Below are 17754 nucleotides of genomic sequence, written 5' to 3'. Positions count from 1 at the left end.
CATTACTCCAACACCGTGTTCACTTCCCGGACTCCGCCGAGAAGAGACCATCACGGTAACTCACACAGTTGATTCATTTTAATTAAGTTAAGGTTCAAGTTATCTACAACCGGACATTAACAAATTCCCATCTGCCCATAACCATGGGCACGGCTTTCGAAAGTTCAAATCCCTGCAGGGGAGTCCAAACTTAGCCCATGGCAAGCTCTCACGGTCAACGAAGGAATAGACCTTCTCCTGAGACGTTCCGATCAGACTCGGTATCCCGGTTCTACAAGACACTTCGACAAGTTAAAACAAATCCAGCAACACCGCCCGAATGTGCCGACAAATCCCGATAGGAGTTGCACATATCTCGTTCTCAGGGCACACTCAGATTGTCTTAGGTACGAGTAGGCCAGCCCAGAGTTGCCCCTGGTGGCCACCGGCAGCTGACAGGTGGACCAACACTCAGAGGAGCACTGGCCCGGGGGGGTTTAAATAAGATGACCCTCGGGCTCCGGAAACCCAAGGGAAAAAGAGGCTAGGTGGAAAATGGTAAACCAAGGTTGGGCATTGCTGGAAAAGCTTTAATCAAGGCGAACTATCAAGGGGTTCCCATTATCACCCAACCGCGTAAGGAACGCAAAAATCCGGGAACATAACACCGATATGACGGAAACTAGGGCGGCAAGAGTGGAACAAAACACTAGGTGAGAGGCCGAGCCTTCCATCCTTTACCAAGTATATAGATGCATTAAGATAACAAGATAATATAATGATATCCCAACAAGTAAATAATGTTCCAACAAGGAACGGTCTCCAATCTTCACCTGCAACTAGCAACGCTATAAGAGGGGCTGAGCAAAGCGGTAACATAGCCAATCAACGGTTTGCTAGGACATGGTGGGTTAGAGGGTTGACATGGCAATTTGGGAGGCATGATAAGCAAGTGGTAGGCATCGTAGCATAGGCATAGCAAAAGAGCGAGCATCTAGCAAAACAAAGATAATAGTGATTTCGAGGGTATGATCATCTTACCTGCAAAGTTGTCAGAGTTGACTGGATCCTCGAAAGCAAACTCAACGGGCTCCTCGTTAGCGAACTCGTCTCTCGGCTCTACCCAAACAAGACAAACAAGCAACAAGGACACAATCAACCACGTGCAAAGCTCAAACAATATGATGCAAACATGGTATGCTATGCGGGATGCGATATGTGATGCATATGCAAGATTTGACAAGGAATGAATGAACCTGGCCTCAACTTGGAAATAAAAGTGTGCCACTGGAAAGGTGAGATGAAATCACTTGAAAACGATATAAAGATCACCGGAATCGGAGTTACGGTTTGGAAATGGCAAGCAATTCAAATATGGCACCGGTCTGCGATAAACAGCAAGTAGCCATCTAAATGCAACAAGATGAACATGCTACAGTACTCAAACATGGCAACAGAATACATGGCAGGGATCCATTCATGATGCTTAACAAAAGATGAACACTGAGCTACTCATTAACAGGTTCAAACAAGCATGGCAAAAATGCATTTGGTAAACAGATTTCAGACTTGGTGAAATTAACACTTGTCTGCAATTTCAGATCAGGTAGCACACTTTGGAGCATGAAAACGATATGCTAAAGGTCCTGATGATGGCAAAGTAAAGCATGGAATGGAGCTACTCAAAGAGCTTAACAAAAGTCCCTTAGTGACCTTGAGCCAAAAGGGATCAGAAAATACATTTGCAAGCATGTGAACATGGCAAAAACATAATCAGTTCTCAGACTTAGTGAAAACCGGAACATGCAAAATCAGATATCAAGTAGGCATGTTTACGAGCACGATGCACTCACTACAGAGCAAGTCATGACAATCTAAGCATACACCCATCTAGAATACACATTATACAAACTAGTCATGGCAAGAACAATAACATAGCATGCACGGATCAACTACAACATCCTCGGCAAAATCGCTAACAAGTAGACAATCTGCCCAGATTCACGAAATAGCAAAAGTAGAGCTCGATTGACTCAAGCTAGGGTGCTCCATAATTGCAAACAAAGACATGGATGGATAGAGCACTACAATATTAACAAAACATCCTTACTGATCATCCTCAAAAGAGGCACGGATCACTAGGAAACAACATGAACATATGGCATATTGAGATAAACAGATCAAGGACTTAGTGGAAATGCAAAGTCCCTGAAATCAGCATTAACGAATGCACCACTTTGCAAGCTTGTGCTAGTCACCACACACATCACAAAAATACATGGGTTGCATCTCTGAAAAGATGGCAAAACATATAACAAAACTCATGTAGAGCTCAGGGGCATATCATGCACACAATAATCATGGAAAAAATGACAAATATCTAATTGGAGCAGCAGATCTGACAATTAACTCAAATAGCACTCTTCCAACAGCATTTCAGGCATCAAGATGAACTCAAATGAAAATGATGCAATGGGATGAAATAATGTGCTCTCTGAGACGAATATTTTGATATGCTATATGCCCAAAACGGAGTTACGGGTGCAAAGTTACGACATGATGAACATGGGCATATGGATCTGGGAATCGGGGACTTAGAAAAAAATCACCACCTCACGGATTAGGGTTGACCCGGGCACGCAAAACGAGGCGGTGGCGGATCTCGCCGCAGATGACGAAGACGGCGGCCGGCGAGGTCGGGGTCTTCGGATCCGGCCCTCCCGCGGCCGGATCTGGCCGAAGGCGAAACACGGGGCGCCGGGAGGAGGCGGCGACCGGCGAGGACGTCGAGGCGGTGGGGCGGCGGAGCAGGCCGGCGGGACGGGCGGCGAGACGGCGGTGAGGTGGCGTGGCGAGTCGGCGGCGAGGGCGTGCGGCGGCGGGCGCGAGAGGTCGGGCGGCGCGCGTGTGGGCCGCGGGGGCCCCGCACGGGCCGAGCGGGCCGGCGGCAGCTGGTGGTTGACGACGCCACGTGGCAGCCCCTGGTTCGCTGGGCGGCGGCGGGCGGACGTGTCTGGTGCGGTCCGGACACGTCCGGCGGCGAGGAAGGAGGTTAGCTAGGGCTTCATCCGCGAATTTCGGAGGGGTGCACCTATTTATAGATAGAGGGAGCTAGGAGAGTCTAAATGAGGTGCGGTTTTCGGCCACGCGATCGTGATCGAACGATCTAGATGAAGGAGAGGGTTTTGGTGGGTTTTGGGCCAAAATGGAGGGGTGTTGGGCTGCAATACACACGAGGCCTTTTCGGTCCCTCGGTTAACCGTTGGAGCATCAAACGAAGTCCAAATGGTACGAAACTTGACAGGCGGTCTACAGGTAGTAAACCAAGGCCGCTTGGCAAGTCTCGGTCCAATCCGGAAATGTTTAATCCCCACACACGAAAGAAATGTAGAAATGACTATCGGAGGAGAATGGAGCGCCGGAATGCAAAACGGACAACGGGGAAAATGCTCGAATGCATGAGACGAACACGTATGCAAATGCAATGCACATGATGAAATGATATGAGATGCATGACAATAACAACAACACACGGAGACAAAAACCCAAACCTGAGAAAATAAGATAACTTAACGCCGGAAATGGCAAGAGTTGGATTACATATTGGGTAAATCATATCCGGGGTGTTACAACACTCCACCACTACGAAAGGATCTCGTCCCGAGATCTAGGACTGAAAGAACGCCGGGTACTCAGAATAGAGGTGATCCTCGCGTTCCCAGGTAGCTTCACGGTCGGAATGGTGTGACCACTTGACTTTGAGGAATTTGATTGACTTGTTGCGAGTCTTGCGTTCAGTCTCTTCAAGAATAGCAACGGGGTGCTCACAATAAGAGAGATCTTCTTGGAGCTCAATGTCCTCGAAGTTGACGGTGCGGTCAGGAGTCTTGAAGCACTTTCGAAGCTGAGAGACATGGAACACGTCATGCACATTTGCAAAGTTTGAAGGAAGCTCGAGTTGATAGGCGAGATCCCTCTCTTGCTGACGATCTTGAAAGGTCCCACGTATCTAGGGGCAAGCTTCCCTTTGATACCAAAGCGACGAGTACCTTTCATAGGAGAGACGCGGAGGTAAACATGATCTCCGATCTCGAAAGCCAAATCACGGTGCTTACTATCATAGTAGCTCTTCTGGCGGGATTGGGCTGCTTTGAGGTTATCTCGAATGACTTTACACATCTCCTCTGCCTCTGTGATTAAGTCATTTCCCAAAAGTCGACGTTCGCCGGTTTCAGACCAGTTGAGAGGGGTACGGCACTTCCTGCCATACAGAATTTCAAATGGGGCCTTGCCCGAACTTGCTTGAAAACTGTTATTGTAGGAGAATTCAGCATAAGGAAGACAATCCCCCCACTTCATGCCGAAGAAGATCACACAAGCCCTGAGCATATCTTCAAGAATCTGATTGACACGCTCGACTTGACCGCTAGTTTGAGGATGGAAAGCTGTGCTGAAGCGGATGTTGGTGCCCATGGCCTTTTGGAAAGAATCCCAAAACTTGGAGGTAAAGATGCTGCCCCGGTCTGAAGAGATCACTTTTGGAATACCGTGCAGAGAGACAATACGAGAGGTATAGAGCTCCGCCAATTGAGCTGCAGTGATAGACTCTTTGATAGGCAGAAAGTGAGCCACTTTAGTGAGTTTGTCGATGACAACGAATATAACATCATTGCCACGCTTGGACTTTAGAAACCCAGTAACGAAGTCCATCTCAATGTGGTCAAACTTCCATTATGGAATGGCAAGAGGTTGGAGGAGACCAGCTGGCCTTTGGTGTTCTGCCTTCACTCTTCTGCAGACATCACATTCATTCATGAACTAAGCAATCTCGCGCTTCATACGAGTCCACCAATAGGCCTGCTTGAGGTCCTGACACATCTTCGTGCTCCCAGGGTGGATGGAGAGGAGAGAATTGTGAGCCTCATTCATGATCACTTTACGAAGGTCACCTTTGGGCACAACAATACGATCCTCGAAGAAGAGAGTATCCTTGTCATCAAGGCGGTAGCACTTGTACTTGGGTTGACTCTTGGCAATCCCAATCTTCACCTTCTTCACCATAGCATCAAGAAGCTGAGCTTAGCGAATCTGGTCTTCCAAGGTAGGAGAGACTTGAAGGTTGGCGAGGAAACCTTAAGGAACAACTTGCAGATTAAGTTTGCGGAAAGCTTCACAAAGATCGGGTTGATAAGGCTTGAGAATCAGGCTATTGCAATAAGCCTTCCTGCTCAATGCGTCAGCAATCATATTGGCCTTGCCTGGAGTATACTCGATACTCGGATTACACTCTTGAATCATTTTGACCCATCGAGTTTGCCTGAGGTTGAGATTAGGCTGAGTGAAGATGTACTTGAGACTCTTGTGGTCAGTGAAGATGTCCACTTTCCTTCCCAATAAGAGATGTCTCCAAGTTAAAAGAGCATGCACAACTGCCGCCAACTCAAGGTCATGAGTGGGGTAGTTCTTCTCGTTGGGCTTCAATTGGCGAGAGGTATAAGCCACAACTTTCTTTTCTTGCATCAACACTACGCTAAGACCTTGGAGAGAGGCATCGCAAAAGACCTTGTACGGTTTGGATTCATTAGGAGGAGTCAGAACTGGAGCAGTGACCAATTTCTCTTTCAAAGTGTCGAAAGCAATGTCACACTCCGGAGACCAAACGTACTTGACGTGCTTCTGGAGAAGATTTGAGAGAGGCTTCGCGATCTTAGAAAAGTTTTCAACGAATCTTCGACAGTAGATTGCGAGACCGAGGAAGCTACGGAGTTGCTTCACGTTCTGAGGTGGTTCCCAATTCACAATTGCAGACACCTTCTCAGGATTCATTGCAATGCCCTTGGCAGAGATGATATGCCCAAGATAAAGAACCTCATTGAGCCAAAATTCGCACTTGGAGAACTTGGCGTAGAACTTGTGTTCCCTGAGCTTATCGAGTACCAAGCGCAAGTGCTTGGCATGATCTTCCTTATTCTTCGAAAAGACCAGAATGTCGTCGAGATAGACCAAAACGAAGTCATTGGTGTAGGCATTGAAGATGAAGTTCATCATGCGAGAGAAAGTCGAAGGAGCGTTGACGAGGCCAAAAGACATGACAGTGTATTCATATGAACCAAAGCTTGTCCTGAAAGCCGTCTTGGGAATATCTTGCTCACGGATTCGAATCTAGTGATAACCCATACGGAGATCAAGCTTGGAGAATACTTGGGCACCTTTGAGTTGTTCGAACAGCTCGTTGATGTTGGGAAGTGGGTATTTGTTCTTGATGGTCTTCTTGTTCAATGGACGGTAGTCAACACAAAGTCGATCCGTTCCATCCTTCTTCTTCACAAAAAGAACACCACAACCCCACGGAGAAGAACTAGGTCGGGTGAGACCCATTCTCTCTTGAATATCGAGTTGCTTCTTCAGCTCCTTCAACTCTTCAGGTCCGAGCTTGTAAGGACACTTGCACACTGGTTACGTGCCAGGCTCAAGATCGATGACGAATTCAACTGGCCGGTGCGGAGGCATTCCTGGAAGCTCTTCTGGAAAGACGTCTTGATATTCGCAAACGACTGGAATTTGCGAGATGGCATCGCGTTCACCCTTCTCATTGAGAGAAAACAGACGGATGGTATCATCACGAGCGACAAAGACAATTACATCCTCAAACGAATGAGTCAATTGAATCTGCCTAGCGGCACAATCAAGATGCGCCTTGTGCTTAGAAAGCCAATCCATTCCGAGAATAAGATCAATATCCGAGTCACCAAGAACCGTAGGAGAAGATAGAAATTTGTAGTCACCCAAAGTGATAGTAACATCCAGAGCAATGGAGTTAGCATGCATGCGCCTACCGGGAGAGACAACTGCTAATGGACTAGGCAAAACTTGCAAAGCCAAACCATGCTTAGATGTAAACGGTCTCGAGATGAAACAATGCAATGCACCAGTGTCAAAAAGAACTTTAGCTGGAATATCGTTAAGAGGAAGGTTACCCATGATGACATCTGACAAATCCTCTGCCTGAGCTGCATTCATCAAGTTGACCTTGGTGTGCTTGGGGTTATGCTTGACCACAACTGTACTTGCCGATCTCACAAGAGGAGGAGGAGGGAGACGCTTCTGATTGAAGCATTTGTTGGCATAGTGACCCTTCTGTTGGCACTTGTTGCATGTGACCTCTAAAAGCGGACGGTGATACGGAGCACTCGATCTTGGAGCTTGAGACGAAGTCTTGTTTTGAAAGCCAGGGTTGGGTGGGTGGGAAGATCCACTGCCACCTTTGCTCTTCTGCTGATACGGCTGACGGAACGGAGGAGGAGGAAGCCAATACTTCTGCTGCTTGGCCACTTGAGTAGAGGAAGAAGGAGTAGCATCTCTGACTCGCTTCTTGGAAGCATCACACCTCCGACCCCATGTTAAACACCCTCGATGCCGACTACGGCGCAGAAATAAAAGATAACCCCAACATGCGACACGGTCCCGATCGCCCCAACCGGGCACCACTACTGATCATCAGGGAAAGACACATAGTAACGACGTGAGTCCTCGTCGAACTCCCACTTGAGCTCAAACGCGTCATCTGGAACGGAGTCATCAGGCCCTACATTTGGTTTGGAAGTAATCTGTGAGCCACAGGGACTCAGCAATCTCGCACCCTCGCGATCAAGACTATTTAAGCTTATAGGTAAGGCAAGGTAAATATGTGGAGCTGCAGCGAGCGACTAGCATGTATGGTGGCTAACCTGTTCGCAAAAGAGAGCGAGAAGAGAAGGCAAAGCGCAAACGAATAACTAGAGAACAACCTGCGGCAAGCATTACTCCAACACCGTGTTCACTTCCCGGACTCCGCCGAGAAGAGACCATCACGGTAACTCACACAGTTGATTCATTTTAATTAAGTTAAGGTTCAAGTTATCTACAACCGGACATTAACAAATTCCCATCTGCCCATAACCATGGGCATGGCTTTCGAAAGTTCAAATCCCTGCAGGGGAGTCCAAACTTAGCCCATGACAAGCTCTCATGGTCAACGAAGGAATAGACCTTCTCCTGAGACGTTCCGATCAGACTCGGTATCCCGGTTCTACAAGACACTTCGACAAGTTAAAACAAATCCAGCAACACCGCCCGAATGTGCCGACAAATCCCGATAGGAGCTGCACATATCTCGTTCTCAGGGCACACTCAGATTGTCTTAGGTACGAGTAGGCCAGCCCAGAGTTGCCCCTGGTGGCCACCGGCAGCTGACAGGTGGACCAACACTCAGAGGAGCACTGGCCCGGGGGGGTTTAAATGACCCTCGGGCTCCGGAAACCCAAGGGAAAAAGAGGCTAGGTGGCAAATGGTAAACCAAGGTTGGGCATTGCTGGAAAAGCTTTAATCAAGGCGAACTATCAAGGGGTTCCCATTATCACCCAACCGCGTAAGGAACGCAAAAATCCAGGAACATAACACCGATATGACGGAAACTAGGGCGGCAAGAGTGGAACAAAACACTAGGCGAGAGGCCGAGCCTTTCACCCTTTACCAAGTATATAGATGCATTAAGATAACAAGATAATATAATGATATCCCAACAAGTAAATAATGTTCCAACAAGGAACGGTCTCCAATCTTCACCTGCAACTAGCAACGCTATAAGAGGGGCTGAGCAAAGCGGTAACATAGCCAATCAATGGTTTGCTAGGACATGGTGGGTTAGAGGGTTGACATGGTAATTTGGGAGGCATGATAAGCAAGTGGTAGGCATCGTAGCATAGGTATAGCAAAAGAGGGAGCATCTAGCAAAGCAAAGATAGTAGTGATTTCGAGGGTATGATCATCTTGCCTGCAAAGTTGTCAGAGTTGACTGGATCCTCCAAAGCAAACTCAACGGACTCCTCGTTAGCGAACTCGTCTCCTGGCTCTACCCAAACAAGACAAACAAGCAACAAGGACACAATCAACCACGTGCAAAGCTCAAACAATATGATGCAAACATGGTATGCTATGCGGGATGCGATATGTGATGCATATGCAAGATTTGACAAGGAATGAATGAACCTGGCCTCAACTTGGAAATCCAAGTGTGCCACTGGAAAGGTGAGATGAAATCGCTTGAAAACGATATAAAGATCACCGGAATCGGAGTTACGGTTTGGAAATGGCAAGCAATTCAAATATGGCACCGGTCTGCGATAAACAGCAAGTAGCCATCTAAATGCAACAAGATGAACATGCTACAGTACTCAAACATGGCAACAAAATACATGGCAGGGATCCATTCATGATGCTTAACAAAATATGAACACTGAGCTACGGCCAATTCATTCATTAACAGGTTCAAACAAGTATGGCAAAAATGCATTTGGTAAACAGATTTCAGACTTAGTGAAATTAACACTTGTCTGGAATTTCAGACCAGGCAGCACACTTTGGAGCATGAAAACAATATGCTACAGGTCCTGATCATGGCAAAGTAAAGCATGTCATGGAGCTACTCAAAGAGCTTAACAAAAGTCCCTTAGTGACCTTGTACCAAAAGGGATCAGAAAATACATTTGCAAGCATGTGAACATGGAAAAAACATAATCAGTTCTCGGACTTGGTGAATTGGAACATGCAAAATCAGATATCAAGTAGGCATGTTTACGAGCTCGATGCACTCACTACAGAGCAAGTCATGACAATCTAAGCATAAACCCATCAAAAATACCATTATACAAGCTATTCATGGCAAGAACAATAACATAGCATGCACGGATCAACTACAACATCCTCGGCAAAATCGCTAACAAGTAGACAATCTGCCCAGATTCACGAAATAGCAAAAGTAGAGCTCGATTGACTCAAGCTAGGGTGATCCATAATTTCAAACAAATACATGGATGGTTAGAGAACTACAAGATTAACAAAACATCCTTACTGATCATCCTCAAAAGAGGCACGGTTCACTAGGAAACAACATGAACATATGGCATATTGAGATAAACAGATCAAGGACTTGGTGGAAATGCAAAGTCCCTGAAATCAGCATTAACGAATGCACCACTTTGCAAGCTTGTGCTAGTCACCACACACATCACAAAAATACATGGGTTGCACCTCTGGAAAGATGGAAAAACATATAACAAAACTCATGTAGAGCTCAGGGGCATATCATGCACACAATAATCATGGCAAAAATGACAAATATCTAATTGGAGCAGCAGATCTGACAATTATCTCAAATAGCACTCTTCCAACAGCATTTTGGGCATCAAGATGAACTCAAATGAAAATGATGCAATGAGATGAAATGATGTGCTCTCTGAGACGAACATTTTGATATGCTATATGCCCAAAACGGAGTTTCGGGTGCAAAGTTACGACATGATGAACATGGGCATATGGATCTGGGAATCGGGGACTTAGAAAAAAAATCACCACCTCGCGGATTAGGGTTGACCCGGGCACGCAAAACGAGGCGGTGGCGGATCTCGCCGGAGATGATGAAGACGGCGACCGGCAAGGTCGGGGTCTCCGGATCCAGCCCTCCCGCGGCCGGATCTGGCCGGAGGCAAAACGCGGGGCGCCGGGAGGAGGCGGCGACCGGCGAGGACGTCGAGGCGGTGGGGCGGCGGAGCAGGCCGGCGGGACGGGCGGCGAGACGGCGGTGAGGTGGCGTGGCGAGTCGGCGGCGAGGGCGTGCGGCGGCGGGCGCGAGAGGTCGGGCGGCGCGCGTGTGGGCCGCGGGGGCCCCGCACGGGCCGAGCGGGCCGGCGGCGGCTCGTGGTTGACGGCGCCACGTGGCAGCCCCTGGTTCGCTGGGCGGTGGCGGGCGGACGTGTCCGGTGCGGTCCGGACGCGTCCGGCGGCGAGGAAGGAGGTTAGCTAGGGTTTCATCCACGAATTTCGGAGGGGTGCACCTATTTATAGATAGAGGGAGCTAGGAGAGTCCAAATGAGGTGCGGTTTTCAGCCACGCGATCGTGATCGAACGCTCTAGATGAAGGAGAGGGTTTTGGTGGGTTTTGGGCCAAAATGGAGGGGTGTTGGGCTGCAACACACACGAGGCCTTTTCGGTCCCTCGGTTAACCATTGGAGCATCAAACGAAGTCCAAATGGTACGAAACTTGACAGGCGGTCTACCGGTAGTAAACCAAGGCCGCTTGGCAAGTCTCGGTCCAATCCGGAAATGTTTAATCCCCACACACGAAAGAAAGGTAGAAATGACTATCGGAGGAGAACGGAGCGCCGGAATGCAAAACGGATAACGGGGAAAATGCTCGAATGCATGAGACGAACACGTATGCAAATGCAATGCACATGATGAAATGATATGAGATGCATGACAATGACAACAACACACGGAGACAAAAACCCGAACCCAAGAAAATAAGATAACTTAACGTCAGAAACGGCAAGAGTTGGATTACATATTGGGTAAATCATATCCGGGGTGTTACAATTAAGTAATTGGAGAAGCCTCCCTCAAGCTTGTGGGGGACTCTCTTCTTTAATTTGCACAAAATTATATATATCCCTTAAAGTAGCTTGTTTCTTATGAGTAGGGAAATATTTAGCAGAGAAGTAATAAATCATATCCTGGGGACTACGCACACAACCAGGATCCAGAGAATTAAACCATATCTTAGCATCACCCTTTAATGAGAACGGAAATATTTTAAGGATATAAAAGTAGCGAGTTCTCTCATCATTGGTGAACAGGGTAGCTATATCATTTAATTGAGTAAGATGTGCCACAACAGTTTCAGATTCATAGCCATGAAAAGGATCAGATTCAACCAAAGTAATTATATCAGGATCAGTAGAGAATTCATAATCCTTATCGGTAATAAAGATAGGTAAAGTAGCAAAAGCAGGCTCAGGTTTCATTCTAGCATTTAGAGATTGCTTATTCCATTTAGCTAATAACCTCTTAAGTTCGTATCTATCTTTGCAAGCTAAAATAGCTAAAGAAGCTTCTTGATCAAATAAATAACCCTCACGAATAACAAGTGGTTCATTATTAGGGGAAGAGTCTTCTGTTGGAAATATGACCTAGAGACAATAATAAATTGGTTATTATTATATTTCCTTGTTCATGATAATCGTTTGTTATCCATGCTAGACTTGTATTGATAGGAAACTCAGATACATGTGTGGATACATAGACAACACGATGTCCCTAGTAAGCCTCTAGTTGACTAGCTCGTTGATCAATAGATGGTTACGGTTTCCTGACCATGGACATTGGATGTCGTTGATAACGGGATCACATCATTAGGAGAATGATGTGATGGACAAGACCCAATCCTAAGCCTAGCACAAGATCATGTAGTTCGTATGCTAAAGCTTTTCTAATGTCAAGTATCATTTCCTTAGACCATGAGATTGTGCAACTCCCGGATACCGTAGGAGTGCTTTGGGTGTGCCAAATGTCACAAGTAACTGGGTGGCTATAAGGGTACACTACAGGTATCTCCAAAAGTGTCTGTTGGGTTGGCACGAATCGAGACTGGGATTTGTCACTCCGTGTAAACGGAGAGGTATCTCTGGGCCCACTCGGTAGGACATCATCATAATGTGCACAATGTGATCAAGGAGTTGATCACGGGATTATGTGTTACAGAACGAGTAAAGAGACTTGCCGGTAACGAGATTGAACAAGGTATCGGGATACCGACGATCGAATCTCGGGCAAGTATCGTACCGCTAGACAAAGGGAATTGTATACGGGATTGATTGAATCCGCGACATCGTGGTTCATCCGATGAGATCATCGTGGAACATGTGGGAGCCAACATGGGTATCCAGAGCCCGCTATTGGTTATTGACCAGAGAGTTATCTCGGTCATGTCTACATGGTTCCCGAACCCGTAGGGTCTACACACTTAAGGTTCGATGACGCTAGGGTTATAGGGAATAGATATACGTGGTTACCGAATGTTGTTCGGAGTCCCGGATGAGATCCCGGACGTCATGAGGAGTTCTGGAATGGTCCGGAGGTAAAGATTTATATATGGGAAGTCCTATTTTGGTCGCCGGAAAAGTTTCGGGTTTTATCGGTAATGTACCGGGACCACCGGGAGGGTCCCGGTGGTCCACCAAGTGGGGCCACCAGCCCCGGAGGGCTGCATGGGCCAAGTGTGGGAGGGGACCATCCCCTGGTGGGCTGGTGCGCCCCCCCACCAAGGCCCAAGGCGCAAGGGAGAGTGGAAGGGGGCAAACCCTAGGCTCAGATGGGCCTAAGGCCCACCTAGTGGTGCGCCCCCCTCTCTCCCCCTTTGGCCGTCCCCCTTAGATGGGATCTAGGGCTGGCCGCCACCCCTAGGGGTTGGAAACCTAGGTGGGGCGCAGCCCCTCCCCTCCCCCTATATATACTTGAGGTTTTGGGCTGCCATAGACACGATTCAATCTCCTTCTTGGCGCAGCCCTACCCCTCTCCCTCCTCGTCTCTTGCGGTGCTTGGCGAAGCCCTGCTGGAGTACCACGCTCCTCCACCACCACCACACCATCGTGCTATTGCTGGATGGAGTCTTCCCCAACCTCTCCTTCTCCCCTTGCTGGATCAAGGCGTAGGAGACGTCACCGGGCTGTACGTGTGTTGAATATGGAGGTGCCGTCCGTTCGGCACTAGCATTATCGGTGATTTGAATCACGACGAGTACGACTCCATCAACCCCGTTCACTTGAACGCTTCCGCTTAGCGATCTACAAGGGTATGTAGATGCACTCTCCTTCCCCTCGTTGCTAGATTACTCCATAGATTGATCTTGGTGATGCGTAGAAAATTTTGAATTTCTGCTACGTTCCCCAACAGTGGTATCAAAGCTAGGTCTATGCGTAGTTACTATGCACGAGTAGAACACAAAGTAGTTGTGGGCGTCGATATTGTCAATTATCTTGCCGTTACTAGTATTATCTTGATTCGGCGGCATCGTGGGATGAAGCGGCCCGGACCAACCTTACACGTACGCTTACGTGAGACCGGTTCCACCGACTGACATGCACTAGTTGCATGAGGTGGCTGGCGGGTGTCTGTCTCTCCCACTTTAGTCGGATCGGATTCGATGAACAGGGTCCTTATGAAGGGTAAATATAAATTGGCAATTCACGTTGGTTTTGGCGTAGGTAAGAAACGTTCTTGCTAGAAACCTATAGCAGCCACGTAAAAACTTGCAACAACAATTAGAGGACGTCTAACTTGTTTTTGTAGCAAGTGCTTTGTGATGTGATATGGCCAAAAGTTGTGATGAATGATATATGTGATGTATGAGATATCATGTTCTTGTAATAGGAATCACGACTTGCATGTCGATGAGTATGACAACCGGCAGGAGCCATAGGAGTTGTCTTTATTTTTTTGTATGACCTGCGTGTCATTGAGAAACACCATGTAAATTACTTTACTTTATTGCTAAACATGTTAGCCATAGTAGTAGAAGTAATAGTTGGCGAGCAACTTCATGGAGACACGATGATGGAGATCATGATGATGGAGATCATGGTGTCATGCCGGTGACAAGATGATCATGGAGCCCCAAGATGGAGATCAAAGGAGCTATATGATATTGGCCATATCATGTCACTATTATTTGATTGCATGTGATGTTTATCATGTTTTTGCATCTTGTTTACTTAGAACGACGGTAGTAAATAAGATGACCCCTCATAATAATTTCAAGAAGTGTTCCCCCTAACTGTGCACCGTTGTGACAGTTCGTTGTTTCGAAGCACCACGTGATGATCGGGTGTGATAGATTCCAACGTTCACATACAACGGGTGTAAGACAGATTTACACATGCAAACACTTAGGTTGACTTGACGAGCCTAGCATGTACAGACATGGCCTCGGAACATAGAAGACCGAAAGGTCGAACATGAGTCGTATAGAAGATACGATCAACATGAAGATGTTCACCGATGTTGACTAGTCCGTCTCACGTGATGATCGGACACGGCCTAGTTGACTCGGATCATGTAATCACTTAGATGACTAGAGGGATGTCTATCTGAGTGGGAGTTCATAAGATGAACTTAATTATCCTGAACATAGTCAAAAAGGTCTTCACAAATTATGGCGTGGCTCGCGCTTCAGTTCTACTATTTAGATATGTTCTTGGAGAAAATTTAGTTGAAAGTTGATAGTAGCAATTATGCGGACTAGGTCCGTAAATTGAGGATTGTCCTCATTGCTTCATAGAAGGCTTGTGTCCTTAATGCACCGCTCAGTGTGCTAAACCTCGAACATCGTCTGTGGATGTTGCGAACATCTGACATACACATTTTGATAACTATGTGATAGTTCAGTTAAACGGTTTAGAGTTGAGGCACCGAAGACGTTTTTGAAACGTCGCGAAACATATGAGATGTTTCGAGGGCTGAAATTGGGATTTCAGGCTCATGCCCACGTCAAGAGGTATAAGACCTCCGACGATTTTCTTAGCCTGCAAACTAAGGGAGAAAAGCTCAATTGTTGAGCTTGTGCTCAGATTGTCTGAGTACAACAACCATTTGAATCGAGTGGGAGTTGATCTTCCAGATGAGATAGTGATGTTTCTCCGAACTCATTACCACCAAGCTGCTAGAGCTTCGTGATGAACTATAATATATCAGGGACATATATGATGATCCTTGAGATATTCGCGATGTTTGACACCACAAAAGTAGAAATCAAGAAGGAGCATCAATTGTTGATGGTTGGTGAAACCACTAGTTTCAAGAAGGGCAAGGGCAAGAAGGGATACTTCATGAAACGACAAATCAGCTGCTGCTCTAGTGAAGAAACCCAAGGTTGAACCCAAACCCGAGACTAAGTGCTTCTGTAATAAGGGGAACAGCCACTGGAGCAGAATTACCCTAGATACTTGGTAGATGAGAAGGTCGGCAAGGTCGATAGAAGTATATTGGATATACATTGTGTTAATGTGTACTTTACTAGTACTCCTAGTAGCACCATGGTATTAGATACCGGTTCGGTTGCTAAGTGTTAGTAAACTCAAAATAAAAGGCTGCGGAGTAAACAGAGACTAGCTAAAGGTGAGATGGCGATATGTGTTGGAAGTTTTTCCCAAGCTTGATGTGATCAAGCATCGCACGCTCCCTCTGCCATCGAGATTGGTGTTTGCATTGAGCATAGACATGATTGGATTATGTCCATCGCAATACGGTTATTCATTTAAGGAGAATAATGGTTACTCTGTTTATTTGAATAATACCTTCAATGGTCTTGCACCTAAAACGAATGGTTTATTGAATCTCGATCGTAGTGATACACATGTTCATGCCAAAAGATATAAGATAGTAATGATAGTACCACCTGCTTGTGGCACTGCCACGTAAGTCATATCGGTATAAAACGCATGAAGAAGCTCCATGTTGATGGATCTTTGGGCTCACTCATTTTTGAAAAGTTTGAGACATGCGAACCATGTCTATTGGTGTATATGCATGAAGAAACTCCATGCAAATGGACCGTTTGGACTCACTTGATTTTGAATCACTTGAGACATGCAAATCATACCACATGGGCAAGATGACTGAAAGCCTCGGTTTCAGTAAAATGGAACTAGAAAGCAACTTGTTGTAAGTAATACATTTTGATGTGTGCAGTCCAATGAGTGCTGAGGCGTGTAGTGGATATCGTTATGTTCTTACTTCATAGATGATTTGAGTAGATGTTGAGTATACTTACTTGATGAATCATGAGTCTGAATTATTGAAAGGTTCAAGTAATTTCAGGGTGAAGGTGAGAGATCGTCGTGACAAGAGGATAAAATATCTATGATATGATCATAGAGATGAATATCTGAATTACGAGTTTGTCACAAAATTAAGACATTGTGGAAATTGTTTCACAACTAATACAGCCTGAAACACCATAGTATGATGGTGTGTCCGAACATCATAACTGCACCCTATTGGATATGATGCATACCATGATGTCTCTTATCGAATTACCACGATAGTTTATGGGTTAGGCATTAGAGACAATCACATTCACTTTAAATAGGGCACCACGTAATTCCGATGAGATGACACCGTATGAACTATGGTTTAGAGAAACCTAAGCTGTCATTTGTTAAAAGGTTTGGGGCTGCAATGCTTATGTGAAAAGTTTCAGGCTGACAAGCTCGAACCCAAAGCGGATAAATGCATCTTCATAGGACACCCAAAACAGTTGGGTGTACCTCCTGTCTCAGATTCGAAAGCAATAAGGGATTGTTTCTAGAATCGGGTCCTTTCCCGAGGAAAAGTTTCTCTTGAAAGAATTGAGTGGGAGGATGGTGGAGACTTGATGAGGTTATTGAACCGTCTCTTGAACTAGTGTGTGGCAGGGCACAGGGAGTTGTTCCTGCGGCACCTACACCAATTGAGGTGGAAGCTTATGATAGTGATCATGAAACTTCAGATCAAGTCACTACCAAACCTCGTGGGATGACAACGATGCGTACTACTTCATAATGGTACGTAATCCTGTCTTGGAAGTCATGTTGCTAGACAACAATGAACCTACGAGCTATGGAGAAGCGATGGTGGGCCTGGATTCCAAAATGGCTCGAGGCCATATAATCCGAGAGAGGATCCATATATGAAAACAAAGTGTAGACTTTGGAAGAACTACTTGATGGTCGTAAGGCTATTAGGTACATATGGATTTTAAAAGGAAGACGGACAATGATGGTAAGTATCACCATTAAGAAAGCTCGACTTGTATTTAAGATGTTTTCCGACAAGTTCAAGGAGTTGACTACAATGAGACTTTCTCACTCATGGCGATGCTAAGAGTCTGTTGGAATTATATTAGCGATTACTGCATTATTTATG

Source organism: Triticum urartu, chromosome 6 (genome assembly GCF_003073215.2).
Source record: "Triticum urartu cultivar G1812 chromosome 6, Tu2.1, whole genome shotgun sequence".
Taxonomy (NCBI): domain Eukaryota; kingdom Viridiplantae; phylum Streptophyta; class Magnoliopsida; order Poales; family Poaceae; genus Triticum; species Triticum urartu.
The sequence above is the reverse complement of the archived record's forward strand: the minus strand, read 5'-3'. Positions refer to the sequence as shown.